This window comes from Heliconius melpomene, chromosome 20 (assembly GCF_056956725.1).
Source record: "Heliconius melpomene rosina isolate 202511_hmr_F chromosome 20, ASM5695672v1, whole genome shotgun sequence".
In the NCBI taxonomy this organism is placed as follows: domain Eukaryota; kingdom Metazoa; phylum Arthropoda; class Insecta; order Lepidoptera; family Nymphalidae; genus Heliconius; species Heliconius melpomene.
Window position 1 is genome coordinate 14366422 of NC_140408.1, and position 14939 is coordinate 14381360.

Genomic DNA, 14939 nt, shown 5'->3' on the forward strand with positions numbered 1-14939 from the left:
TGCTTATACTCGGGATACAACGTGAAGCAGCTTTCTTTTTATACTTACATCGATAAACAAAATGAAGTATTCGATCGATGGTGACCAGACGACACGTGTCGCTAAACTAACGTCAGCAACACTCTCCTAACTTATAACTTGAAGGGTAGATTTAAATTTATTATACTTGTTATGGGGTATTAGTACTTTGATGAGATTTTACATAGTACATTTTTTTAAGTGTTTTGTAAGATGAAGACGATACGAGAACACGCCGCATCCCGCTTAAGGTAGGTAGGGGGAAGGAAATAGTGTTAAGACATTCCTTCCCACGTTCTGCTCAAATTAACTTAAGGTGGAAGTCAGTGCTTTGATAGGCACCTACTAGAGCTAGAACGAGAAAATTAAAATAAATATTTCCCCCGAGTTGATATCGAACTCACAACCTCATGTATTCCTTCCTACAACTATAGTATATAGAAGTTTATCGTATAAAATTTATCAATTTTATCAATTTTATAAGTTATCAATTCCACAGTGTATTCTAAATTTGCCACTTCCAAAATTTAAAATATCAGTAAAAAAAATTCTAACAAGTAAAGCTTATTACACTGTTCAAGAATACTTAGAGGACAAACATGTATGGAATTAATGTCTATTGAATGTAATGCAGGATAGCTGCCAACTAATGTATTAGATCGTACCATTGATTTTGAAAAGAGCAACTGTTGAGTTTCTTGCCGGCTCTTCTCAGCAGAACTGCCTTCCGAACCGGTGGTAGCTTTTTGTTCATATGTTCATTCGACGATTCAAAAGTGCTTATATAAACTTATAGTTTATTTGAATAAAGAATATTTTGAATTTGAATCAATTTTAAACTAACTCTGTTCTCCGCTCTACCCATAAAGTAAAAGTTTTTTTTTGTCAACTACAACTACAGACAGCACAGACAACTATCGCTAAGAACTTAAAGTAAAGTAAAATTACAAGTTTCCGTTTTGTGTTTTGGTTAATTAATATCAATTATGGTGTAATAAAGTATTAAAAATAAAAATAAAATAAATGAGTTAAGTGGCGAAACTCAACACCGCGCTTTGTCTTGTTACCGTGGCGAGAATGGTCCATTCCCTTAGTAAGAAGAAATATCATCCACAACCGTAGCGTACCGTCGCGCTGGTGAAGTCAACAATTTCACGCTGTTGTAATTGAAGTCGTGACCTCCTCTTTCCACTTTAATCTTTAGTCGTCTATAAAACAAATATGTCCAAAGCAAATGCGGCAATAAAATAAACGTTCAAATGCATAGAAAATCCTGGCAAGTAGCCGCGTGGCTGACACGTGGCGTCTGCTACCATGTGGGGAAGAAAAAAAGAAAAATAAAATGCTGTTTTAAAACGTTTGTAAAAAGTTTGCTTGTCTTACTATGCGGGATACAGCGTGAAGCAACCTAGTGTTAAGACATTCCGTTCCCCACTTTCCGCTGAAATATCCAGGCATTTGCCTGTTGAGTAGCGGAACTCAATATCGTAGGTACTTTGTCTTGTTACTAGAGCAAAGAAATTAAAATATTGATAACTAATAATTCACTTTCCCGAGTGGGAATCTAACCTAGCGTGTTATAGTCTCACGTTTTTGCCACAGCGGTATGACGGCCTTTAAATATTTTTTTGTAGGCAATGGAAACCAGGGAACCTAATGTTCAGACACTCCGTCTCCGTTCACTTCCATTTCCCACTTTCACTCATTACCAGAGCGAGGAAATGAAAATATTATAACATTTCCTCGAGTGGGAATCCAATTCGAACCCATAGCCGGTCGCGTCTGCAGTCACACGCTTGTGCCCCTGCGCCATGGCTGGCCTCAATAAAATATAATCCTCCATTATTAAAAATAGCTAAGTCCATTACAAAATTATTGAAATTAACTACATGGACGCGCTAGCATAGAAAATCCTGACAAGTGGTCACGTGACAGACATCTGGTGTGCGAGCGAGATGGAACATACATGCAATTGCATGACAGAAAGAGACAAAACACTTTAATGTAATTAAAATTGATTCACGCTTTATATCTTGTCTTAAGGGGTGACGGAATTATTGAAGATAGATTATATTAATGCGATGGTTTGTTTTTTTATCTGTTAAAATTTTAACAAACATTTCTCTTTGTGGTAATGAGGCAAGGCGCAGCGTTGAGTTCCGCCACTTAACACATAATGCCTTCAGAATTTCGCGGAAATTGGGGAGTAGAAGTGTCTTAATTGGAACGGGGTTACGAATTTAAAACTAAGTTTCCTCTGCCTCCATACCCCTGCTATCTGTGGAATACAGCGTTTAATAAAAAAATATTATTGAATATTGCGGTTTTGTTCGTATTTTTTCACTTGTAAGTCAAGTTAAAGTTTCAAATTACTTTTTTCTATCCCTTATTTAACTTCCTTAGGAGTGGATTTAAGAAAATCCATTTCCCAGGCCCGTCTTTATATACCGCCCTCAATTCTAAGATCGATCTTAACATGCTGCTTATTTTATTTTTTTATTTTAAAAGCTACATCCACGGACGCATAGTTGCCCGTGCCTTTTTTTTATTTTAAGAAAGTTCTTTTAATGTGGCGTACTTAATTTCGGGACAATTTAAACTGTACTTATATCTAGAGCTTATACTAGAGGGGTTGGATGAGACCCCTACCGACAATCTTTTTTTTTTTTCTTTCTTTTCTATTTTTTTTTTCTTTTCCTTAATTTATTTAATTTATTTTTTTAACATATATTATTATAGTACATTTCCATATATAATTATTTTATACATGTGGAATCTTAGATTTGGGCTGGCTTATGCAGAACTTAAAATGCTGCTGTTATTCAGAAATTATAATATATTAAATAAAACCGCGTCTCAAGATTGATCTCAGAGTTGAGAGTGGTTTTTAAATACGGGCGTAAGTGTTCAATTAAGAACTACAAAAAAACTTACTTGTAAAATTTTAAGATTCAAGATTTCAATCAGTCAGTCACTGAATACAGTTGGCCTTCCGTTAAGCTTCTTTCACGTAATACTTACTTATTTCATATAAAATATTTTACTTTATATCCGATCTCAGGTACCTATCAATAAATTAAAAAGCAAATGGTCTGTAAATAGGTTTGTGATAGGCAAAGAATAAATAAAATATAAGTTACGACCCCACAGATAATATTATTAAAATATCGTAACTTTGTACATGTATTGTAACGATAACAATTACTTAAGTAAAATATCTTTTATATTTAGTACCTACTAAAGAATTTTTAGAATATCATTTAGTTTTTTTTCCACGGATACCCAGAATTACCCTGATCAGGGTAATCTATTTTGACACTATCGTACCCCACTTTCTGTTGAATTCGAGAGGCAATGCATGTTAAGAGTGAGAGGTAAAGAAAACATTAAATATTTCGTTCCTCGAGTGGAATTCGAACCCACAGTCGTCGTATTTACAGTCACACGCTTATGCCTGCGCCACTACTCATTTAACCAAATCGCCTTAGAAATAAAATAAAAAAATCTTATAAATTACACATTTTTCTTCTTACAAATCCTTACAAGAATTTTTCCCTAACAAGAAGTTCACATGAGTCTATAAATTAATAAGCAAATGGACCGTGAATGGATTTCTAATATTAAATAAAATATATAACGTAAGTTACGACCCCACAGGTAATATTATTAAAATATCGTAAATTTGTACATGTATTGTAATTTTAACACTTCTATAGAATGTGTTTCTATTTATCTATTTAATGGATTTTCTATAGTAATAAAATAAGGGGTAAGAGTTTAAATATTGAACTATAACTATAAATAAACATTGACTGTCTAGGTAGCGCAAGAATAAAACCGTGAATAAAATTATAGTTTTTTTTTCGAACATGAGGTTAATGCTGTTAGCCCTATTGAAGATATTTAAAAGAATTTACTTTACTAAGCTTTTACTGCGACTCCGGTTGGGTAAGGAAGTGGGTACCTACTCTGTCCCTGAAGAAGTGCAAGCACAAAATAGCTGCCTGTGAGGTAAAATTATAGTAGTTATGGGAGTATCTAGAGATATTTTCCAGGGACACGTACTCACACAGTGTACCTACTTATAATAATACTTAAATTTCGTACTACGTTGTCATTAAATCTTGTTAACATCTGGAGGTCAGGCCTTCCACGGCCCTAGGTTTTGTGATAAGAGTGATAAAGCTATTTTTATGTTAAACTAATTATGAGCGTAGGAATGGAGGAGGCGAGAGAGCAGTGTCTACCGTAGAATAGTTAATATGCTGGTACCCACCATCATTAAGTCTAAAAATAAAAAAATCCTTTACATTATAAGATCCATTTAAAACTAAACACTAAGCCCGTGCTGAAAAATATCTCTATTTATATGCCTATGATATGTGATGCTAGAAATTTCTTGTTTCAATAAAAAATAGGGAAAAGAGTATAAATATTCACACCGTTACGTACAATATTATTTTCCTTTATTTTCATCAGAAAAAGCTAAACCTAAAATTTCTATTTCTAACACAAAATGTAGGTTCAGGTACAGTGCAGGTGGAAAAAACAAAAAGCAAAAATGGCAGCTGCCTGTAGCAGTCTCTCGTTTTGATTGAGCTTTCCCGCCCATTTCAAATTTTCAAATTTGGAATTTCGTTTTCTAAATTTCAAAACCGAACGCGAACGTTGCCAAAGGAAAGTTCTGGAAAATCCACGAATTTAAAAATATTTCAATTTTTCGAAATTGGAATAGAGTCATCGTTTTTTAACGGACGAAGATGGACGTGTTTGTAACGGTTTTGTTGTTTTTTTATTTTTGTTTGGCTTACTATACCTATTGGAATGGTTTTGATTACGTTATTTAATACAAGCTTTTATATGCGGCCTCGCTCCGCGACCAAATGAAAATAACTACTGAGTGTGAATAACATATAGGCAACTCTGATCGCACTTACGACTGGGTGACATCGAAATGAGTAACGTGATGGAATAAAGCCTATAGCCTTCCTCGATAAATATTCTCTTTTTTCATGGCAGGGTAGGCAGAGAGAACCTGGGAACGGAGTGTCTTAACTCTAGGTTAAGTTACCTGGGAACCTAGTGATAAGACACTCCGTTCCCATTAAGACAATTGCGTTTCCCAGTTTCTGCCGAATTCTGTCCTTAACATTACATATGTTACATTATACAACACAAGAAATATAGTTAACGAATATAAAACCACCTTTTTTCAAAAATTAAGTCGGTTAAAAATATCTTTCAGTTCAGTAGTTCCTAAGAGACAATAATAAATTTGCATCAAAATTTATGTAGCGGAAGAATATTTATAAAACTTGTTCTAATCGTCTATACAATTTGTTAGTCTGTAGTCAATTCATTAAAAAAGAGTTTGGTTTATTATGACTACTTAATATTTTATTTATCATTAACGAAATGTTATGACAAAAAAAATTGGGCCAATACTTTAATAGGTTGCATTAGCAAAGAAATTGTAAAATGTAGTAAAGGAATTAAGTATTAAAACACTAATTTTCTCAGTTTCTTCCAAATTTCGAGACATTTCACGTTTTCAATTTCACAAAAAACTGGGAAATAAAAATAATTTAAATATAACCATTTCTTTGAATGGGAAGCGAACTCGCAGCGTCTTGTTACATAATAGAGATTAACTCTTATCACTATATGTATATTATAATATCTGCGCATCTAAGTGAAACTAAAAGAAAAGGCGTGATTATCGAATAAAATAAAAGACATAAAACAAATTTGTCATCTACACAAAATCAAGACCGTTCGTTACCAACAATGACTAAACTCCCAACAATACAACACTACAATAACGATTTGTAAACATTAACCGCTTTAAAACTAACTGTAGCGTATAACAACTCGAATGTCGACATATTATATTTATTTCTTTAACAAAAAAATAAATAAATAAAAGAAATTGTAAAATTATAAAATGAAAATACATCATTAGTATCACTTTTATTATACGAAAACATCGATAAATTATCTGTGAATTGAAATGGCGCGTTTTTTAATGTCAATTGTCAAATTAGTCGGCCATATTGTCATTGTTCTTTTTTTTGGGTGCATTCATGCGTTGTGTACTTTTTTTGATAAAATGGCAAAGGGTGAGGGGCTTGGGTGTTTGAGACTAGGTTTTATCGTTGCGTTTCTTGTTACTTTTGTTTTATTTATTATTTAAATATTTTAAATGGGGTTGTTCTGATGTTTTTGTAATGGATATGTAATTAAATGTTTATGAGAATTTCTTAAATGATTTCTAACTAGAGTAGCTTAGTGTCTGACTAAAAACACAACGGTTGTGGATTTGACTTTCATAAAGCGCGGTGTTGAGTTCCGCCACGCAAATTTCAATGTATTGACAGTTGGGTGGAGAGTTTGGAAATCTAACAGTGGGTCCTCTCTGTACCCGCATACAAAGCTAAAACAAATAAAAAATACTTCATATTATAACAATACTAATGACGCAGTTGGGTAATTATTATGTTTGTAATTTTGTATTGGTGTTGAATTTACGTTTATGTTTACTATATTTTTAATTTTTTTTATTAGGTAGAGTTGCATTATATAATAAAATCTTAGACCTTGTAATATTATGGTATCAACGAGCTGGTGTGATGATGGAGATTGGAATTTTTCAGAGGTAACCAGTAAACCGACTGTGGACAGTGAGGGAGGGCAGATTGCAATGCCATCATGCACTTTCCTTTTGAAAATATGGTAGATGCGTGAGAAAAAATAAAACTATTTATTTTAAGTAAATTAAAAAAAAACAACATTAATTAATGATATATTTTACTAAATTTCAATGTGATTTATCGTATATGATTGCAAAATCTCAGTTGGACTTGTCAAGTTTCATTAATTATTTTTTACTATTAATTTCAATTTACAATTTTTATATACATAATTGAATTTCTTTTTTTTAAATAACAAATTTTAAAATCAAATTAACATTTATTTTGTAATCTTCGCGTGAGGTCTTTTAAAGTAATACCTTTTATCGACTTTTTGCTGAACTCGCTAATCCCGTAACGAATGTTTTATATTTTTTTAACGCCATTTTGCTACAATTGCAAGGGTTTGTGAGAACATGACTTTTTTTAGTGAAGTTAGTGTTACTTAACCTTTGTGTTGAAAAAAAGGAAAATAGACCACCTGTGTAGATAGATATGTTTAATGATTTTGAGTGTAATATAAAATTACAAGATATTTTTATTTATATTCAAGCTTTTAGTAAGTTTAGTAAAATTACATAAATATGAGGCGAAAATATAGTTATGGATGTATAGTGGCAGCGTCTCATTATAAAATCGACGGTTGTGAGTTCTATTACCACTCGGGGGAAAGAAATATTAAATATTTTCATTTCTTCTCTTAGTAACAAGGTAAAGCGCAGAGTGAAGCTCCGCCACTCGCCTTAAGTATTCGGCAGGAAGTGTCTTAATAAGGAACGGAGTGTTTTAACGGGGTTCTCAGATTTCCAATATCTCTCCTGTCATATGCGGGATACAGCGTGAAGCGGAAAAAAGAAATTAATAATACATAAAGTAAAAATTTATAGTTTGTCAAGTGGCACTAACCATTTCGATTTTTAGATACACCACATTTATCGAACCCAAAAGCACCGTAAGTAGACTTTTTTTAAATCGAGTAATAATTAAATTCGGTAGTTTAATCAATCATTTTGTTTTAGTTTCATTAAATGTATTAATTAAAAGGCAAAAAGGCAAACGTCTATATACATAAATATTTTTCATATAACAGAAGAAAAATAAAATAACAAACTAAAAATACATTTGTAAGTATTTTATAACTCGATACATTAAATTGAATGTTACTACACAATGTTATGTCATAACTACATGCGACTGGGATGTGGGAAGGGATTATCTTTATATAATTTGGATGTCCTAGAATAGAACTGATTTTCTTTTCATTTTTTAACGAATGGTTTATTTTAAGGGCCGATTATTTTTTTAAGGGTCTGTTTGTAAATACGACGGTTGGAAATTCAATTTTCACTTTATCACTAGTTAGATAGCATCGTTTTTAATTGTAAATCTATAAATTTAAGTCTTAACGATATTTCTTAATTTCGTGCTGTAAAATTCCTGTATTTTAATGTTATTTATACCCTCATTTTATTTATATCCTCGCAAAGAAAACAAAAGGAAATAGTTTATGCCTTTGAGTGGGAATCGAACCACAACCGTCGCGTTTACAAACAGACACTATTTAAGTAAACATGCCACATCCACACAACATGTGGTGATGGAGCCATCAATATCGTACATACAGCGTAGTGCTTGTAAACACGCCGCTTGACGTCGACAGAGGCGGACTGCAGACTGCACCATTATTTGTCGATTTACTTATAGTTTGTTCGTTTTGATGCAACATTTTGTTTTTTTTATATATAAAAATGTCTGTATATAATAATATTTTATTTCAGTTTCATGCTGTATCTCGCTTGTAGCTGTGTAAGCAGAGGGAGCCTAGTGTTAAAACACTTAGTTCCCCATCACTCGCTGAATTCTGGAGGCATTGCGTGTTGAGTGGCGTAACTCAACGCCACGCTTTGCCTCGACACCAGAGCGAAGAAATTAAAATATAAATTTAAAATAAATATTTCATTCCCTCGGGTGAGAATCGAATCCACAAGCAGTCGCGTTTGTGCTCCTGTATCACGACTGGCTAATAGGTGATTATCAAATAGTAGGTACTTATCGTATTTTATAAATGATTTAGCTGACATATAAACTCGCAAGCATTACAGAACTCAACGCCACTTTTGGTTTTTACAACATGAACAGAAAGAACTGCATATAAATATTTATTACTAGCGGTCCGCCCGCGGCTTCGCCTGCGTAAACTCTGTTATTATTAATTTCTCTCTCTATGAGTACCTCTCCTCTCCTATAAGTGACATCCGTGCAAAATTTGAGACTCCTAGCATTTGTAGTAACGAAGTTTCATACAAATTCTCAACCCCAAAAACAACCCCTTAGAAGTCGAATATTGCAAATTCCCGTCTTAGCGAGCACCTACGTCCTATAAGTAACTCCTATGCAAAATTTGAGATTCCTAGCACATGTAGTTTCTGAGATTTCGTGATGAGTGTGTGACCTTTCGAATTTATATATATATATATATAGATGACATATATTTATATCCTATGTTGGTGATCAGTTCGTCACTCCGCCCCTGTCGCCTCTCAAATTCGCAAGGTATTACGTTTCCAGCAATTTGCTAACACACGAACACGATACACTGTATTACTATAAAATGGACTTTTATTTACTTGGAATGGAGAAATCAATAGTTATGTTGGACATTATTTCATGTAGTTTTAGTTATATGTAGTTTTTTAGAATTGTAATTTGTGATTGTTCGCGCCGTTGAGTTACGCCACTCAACACGTCATGTCTCGAAAATTGAGTGTCCTAACACTAGGACCTAGGTTACCTTTGCTTACACTGCTATGTGCGGGATACAGGCTTCTTTATAAAAAAAATATTTTAAAAAAGAAAGCTGTAGGCGGGCATTGCGTGTGTTAAGTGTTTAGCTCAAGATATAAAATCAATTCAATGCAACAATCAGCCAGCGTCTGACTGTGAACTTTACGGATGTGAGTTCGATTCTCGCTCGGGGTAATGAATTATTTTCATTTCTCTAATCTGAGAAGACAAGAAGAAGACAAAACACAGTGTTGGATTTTGCAACATCAACACTAGGCTCCCTCTACCTACCCTACTATATGGGCTGAAAAGGGATTATATTGAAAATTACACACTTCCCGAAAATGAAATCGAACTCCCAACCATCACAAAACGGACTTAGCCAACCAAATTTAATATTTATACACCACATATTACCAATACAAATAGCTCTTTGATTTTGTCAGTCAATAGGAATGACCCCTAATATTTGCAACGGCACTTTACCCCGTGTCGTATTACAATTGAAAGATTGATACTAGAACAAACTAACTCTTGTAAATAAATACTTTTAAAAGCTGGCTCTTAGTGATTTTTGTAAGATATTTTAAATTATTTATTTATCTATTACTATAATAAAATTGTGTCTGATCGCTGTCTGTGCATGGAAGATATATGAGAAAAGCTATTCTTGGCTGCATTTACCAACATAATAGAAGGTAAAACACTGACTTTATAAATATACGTCTCTTTGTTTGAGCGAGGTTAAATGCACTTTTCATGGAGCAAAATTCCCATAACATTGATAATTTGTTTTATTGTATGTATTTACTAAGTGATGCTCGCTGTATAAATTACATCCTAAGCTTTAACTTAAATGGGTCACTAGTATCCATTGAAGAGTTCCAATATTCAGGTCCTGGCTCCATCATTAGAGCAGCTGGATGATATGGATTGTTGTATTGTCACCTAAGCTAAGTAGAACTGCTGAGTTTCATAATATATATATATAATTCTAAGAGCGTATAATTAAATTAGGTACAAAGTTTACAAGTAAACGAAATAAAAGTGAGTAAAAATTACAGGTATTTTATTAAGGCATTTAGAAGAGAAGCCAGAAAACTCTTGTGTCAATTACTGCGCTCAATTGTTGTAAGGTTTGTCCACCGCTCGAGGAAATGAAAATAATTCATAGAGTGGGAATCGAATCCACAACCGTCGCGTACAGTCACACGCTTGTACCACTGCGCCACTACGGTGTATTATTAATTTATTTCTTTAGCACCTTATTATGCCAACTTAGATTAAATTAGATATAATGATAAATAAAAAATACCTACAACATTAGCTGCAAAATCGAAATATTTCTGTTCTGTATCGTAAATCTGTAGTGAGTAATAAACCAGTCTGCGTTGAGCTGTCGTGTCTCATTGACGTGTCCCTAAACACAACAGTGGCGACGAGGATCATTTACTTACACGTGTTAGTTCGAAATTTTATAACAATGCCTATTGGACGAGTTGAACCATATAATTTAGGAAATGGCAATTGGGACGCTTATGTTCGACGAGTGAATCAGTTTATTATGTTGAATAACATAGATAAGTCATTGGAAGTTGCCACGTTGGTAACTGTAGTGGGTGCGGAATGCTACGATTTAATGTGCGACTTGTGTGCTCCCAGCATACCTGAAACAAAGTCTTACGGCGACCTTGTAAAGTTAGTAAAGGAACATTTAGAACCGGAACGGTCCGAGATCGCGGAGAGGCACATTTTTCGCCAACGTGTGCAAAGACAAGGAGAAAGTATTCGTGAATACCTACAAGCATTAAAACATCTTGCGAAAACGTGCAACTTTGGTTCTTGTTTAGAAGTATGTTTGAGGGATCAATTTGTTTCGGGACTGTTCGATGAAGATATGCGATCAAGAATCTTCGCAGAGAGTAAGTTAGACTACAAGCGAGCGGTGGAATTGGCATTGGCGCTCGAGGCGGCGGAGCGGCACGCGGTTACGGCGAGAGCTTCAGGCAACTCGGCTAGCGCGCAATCCAGCGCACCTCCGCTCGATGACGACGGCTTGCACCGGATCGGCGCGGGCGCAGCCGGTCCGCGGGCACGTGGTGGCACCGGCGGCGGCGGCGGTGGCGGCGGCGCGAGCGTCAGCCGCTCGGCACGTGCATGCTCGCGGTGCGGTAAATTCGGTCATGCTGAAGGCAAGTGTCGTTTTAAGCATTACAACTGTGATGCGTGTAGTGAAAAAGGCCACTTAAAAATAGTGTGTAAAAATACTTCCGTTAGGAAGGGTTATAAAAATCAGTTTTTTTTAAATGAGTCCGATGCTGAGGATGATAATTGTAACTTTTATAATTTAGTTATTAATAATGACGGCGACGGACCGTTCTATATTAATTTGATGGTGGAAAATATTAAATGTAAATTCGAAATTGACACGGGATGTAAAATATCTATAATTTCTAAACATTATTATGATGAGAACTTCTCAAATATTCCAATTGAAAGTAAAATTCTTAATTTAAAATCATATACGGGTGACGTTATCGAGACTCTCGGGTACATTGTTGTTAATGTTTGTTGCGGTAATCATTACGCGAAGCTTAATTTATATATTATTAAAAATGGCGGGCCCCCTCTGATGGGACGCGCCTGGATTAAAGATTTAAAGTTAGCTGTAGTAGAATGCCATAGTTTATCGTATGAGGACTCGATGGCGACATCGTTACGTAATGAATTTCCGAATGTTTTCGCTAAGGGGCTAGGGACATTCAAATCTAAGTTTAGATTGTATTTAAAAGATATTACACCGGTATTTGTTAAAGCGCGGCCATTGCCTCTGGCTTTGCGGCAGCCTGTAGAAGAGGAGCTCAACCGGTTGCAAAGGGAAGGTGTGATTTTTAAAGTAGAACGGTCAGACTACGGTACCCCTATCGTACCGGTGGTTAAAAGTAATGGTAGTATTAGGTTGTGTGGTGATTATAAAATAACCATTAACCCATTATTGAAGGATTATCATTACCCTTTGCCACGGATTGAGGACCTATTTGCAGTTTTAGGGGGAGGTGAGCAGTATACTAAATTGGACCTGTCTAACGCCTTTCAACAATGTATTTTGCATGAGGACTCACAGCCGATGACGGCGATTACAACACATGTTGGCACTTTTGTTTATAAAAGGGTTCCATTTGGAATAAAATGTATTCCCGAAAATTTTCAAAAAATCATGGAGGAGACATTGAGTGGATTGCCGTCAACGGCAGTTTTTGCGGATGACATATGTATTACTGGTAAAAATAAGGAAGTGCATTTGTCCAATTTAAAAGCAGTACTACAAAGACTTAGTGAAAACGGCTTAAGAATTAACTTTTCTAAGTGTAAATTTTTCAGGGACAGTGTCACTTATTTAGGATATAAAATCGATAAGTTTGGTTTGCATACCGACAAAAAAAAAATTGAGGCAATTGTAGCTGCACCTCCTCCAATTAATATTACTCAACTTAAAAGTTTTATGGGACTTGTAAACTTTTATGCCAAATTTTGTATGAACATGAGCGATATTCTCAAACCACTCTATTGTCTTTTAAAAAAAAATATTAAATGGGAATGGTCAGATAAGTGTAAGGCAGCTTTTATAAAAATAAAAAATATTTTAAGTAGTGCTCCTGTCTTAGCTCATTATGATGCTAGCCTTCCACTTATATTATCGGTGGACAGCAGTTCTTATGGCGTGGGCTCTGTGCTTACACAGCGGTACGCAGATGGAACTGAAAGACCGGTGTGTTGCGCTTCGAGGACGCTCAATGTGGCTGAAGTGGGTTACTCTCAATTAGATAAAGAGGCTTTAGCAATAGTATTCGGGGTGAGTAAACACCACCAATACATTTATGGTAGACATTTTACTTTGCGCAGCGATCACCGTCCGTTAAGTTACATTTTCGGTAAAAAGAAGGGAATACCTGTGACCGCTGCCAGCCGTCTACAACGGTACGCAGTTAAGTTGGCTGCCTACGATTATGATATCGAGTTCGTAAATTCATCAAAAAACTGTTTCGCAGATGCTCTTTCCCGTCTTCCTCTCAGTTTGCCATGTAGGCAAACGAGTGTTAATGACCGAGAATGTAGTTATTTAAATTATGTACAAGGACACTTTCCGATTAGTTTTAAAGATATTAAAAGTGAAACGGTTAAAGATCCGGTATTAAGTAAAATTTATGGTTTTGTGATGTACGGATGGCCAGCTGAGAGGTTAACTGATAAAATTTTAAATATTTATTATAATCGAAAGGATAATTTACATGTAGATCAGGGTTGTTTAGTGTGGGGGTTTAGAATAGTAGTGCCTAAGTCCTTGAGGGAATTAGTTTTGAATGAAATACACGACGGTCACATGGGGATTGTGAAAATGAAACAAATCGCGCGTAATTACGTGTGGTGGGAAAATATAGACGCGGACATTGAGCGCGTGGCGCGGGAGTGTGCGTCGTGCCGCGCGGTGTCGGCCGCCCCGCCCGCTGCCCCGCTGCATTCGTGGCCCTGGCCTCCCGAGCCCTGGTCGCGACTGCACATTGATTTCCTAGGTCCGTTCAGTAATATGTATTTTCTCGTAGTTATTGACGCACATTCGAAATGGATAGAGGTGGAGAAAGTAACAACGACATCAGCTACAATTGTTATAGATAGTTTAAGACGGTTATTTGCACGTTTCGGTTTACCAAAACGTCTAGTGAGCGACAACGGTCCACCATTTTCATCGTCAGAGTTCGCGCAGTATTTGAAACGGAACGGTATAAAGCATACATTAATAGCCCCGTATAATCCGTCAAGCAACGGCGCCGCCGAGAATGCAGTTCGTTCGATTAAGCGTGTTTTAAGAAAGGCACAACTAGACAGAGAGGATTATAGTACGGCTTTAAACAGATTTCTATTTACATATAGAAATACGGAACAAAGTGCTACGGGCAGGGAACCAGCGGTAGCTCTTTTAGGTAGACGACTACGCGGACGTCTTGATCTGCTACGGCCCGACGTATCTGAACGCATTCGCAGCGATCAGTTACGCCGTGAGCAGAGCACGGGCCGTCCGCTACGAGTGTTGGCGCGCGACGAACCGGTCATGTTACGTAATTATGGTAAGTCGGGTCGTAAATGGACTGAGGGGGTTGTCGCAAACCGAACAGGGCCAGTTTCTTATACTATTGAAACAAATAGTGGGCAAATCCATAAACGGCATATTAATCAATTACACAGTAATAAATCGCGCCATTCATTGAGTAGGACTATAGACGTATCCGATTCAGAAAGCCAGGAAGATTTAATGGTTGAAGATGAGTCCTTCGCCAGTGAGGAGGTAAGAACTAGTGAGCCACAATCGCCCTTGCTAAACACGCCGCCCACGCCACCCGCCGATAATAACCGACGGGAACGAAAAGCTGCTTTACGGTGTAAAGAATTGTT